Below are 524 nucleotides of genomic sequence, written 5' to 3' on the forward strand. Positions count from 1 at the left end.
TCAGATATTATGAAGCAATAATATATATATAATATTATTGTATGCATTCTTCATAACTCTTAATATTTTAATTATATGCTTTATACATATAACCCAATTTTTTAATATACAACTGTTATATCTCAGTGATACATAGTACAGGACATATAGATATATATATATACTTTTCTTCACGAAAAAGTATATAAAACAACCTATATGTATAAACAAGCTTTTCTTATAATAAGAAAAAAGCCTATTTAAAAAATATAAAATATATTACAATTTTACGTTTTTCCTTCGCGACATTAGTGTCAATACTATTTAAACGTCATAAAAAAATTACAACGCCTGAGACAGATTGTATTAAATTGCTTTTTCTTTTACACATACTTTTTCCTAAAAAAAAATATATATAAAAGTAGGTTGCGATATAGATGAGTAGGACATGAAAATAACTTGCCTTCAGTACAATAAAAATAGGAGTACCGTAATACTAAAAAAATAGTATCGGTGTAATTTACATTCAGCATTCTGATGATTCA

The 524-nt window shown here is 23.9% G+C and overlaps 1 non-coding gene across 1 annotated transcript; it reads right to left on the minus strand.

The window, feature by feature from the left end:
- Window positions 1-491: 491 nt before the first annotated feature.
- On the minus strand, window positions 492-524 carry PRSY57_0001300 (the record flags this gene model as incomplete). Its single annotated transcript, XR_002204030.1, has 1 exon — window positions 492-524. It is a non-coding gene; the product is annotated as a 5.8S ribosomal RNA (ribosomal RNA).

This window comes from Plasmodium reichenowi (assembly GCF_001601855.1).
Source record: "Plasmodium reichenowi strain SY57 chromosome Unknown, whole genome shotgun sequence".
Classification (NCBI taxonomy): domain Eukaryota; phylum Apicomplexa; class Aconoidasida; order Haemosporida; family Plasmodiidae; genus Plasmodium; species Plasmodium reichenowi.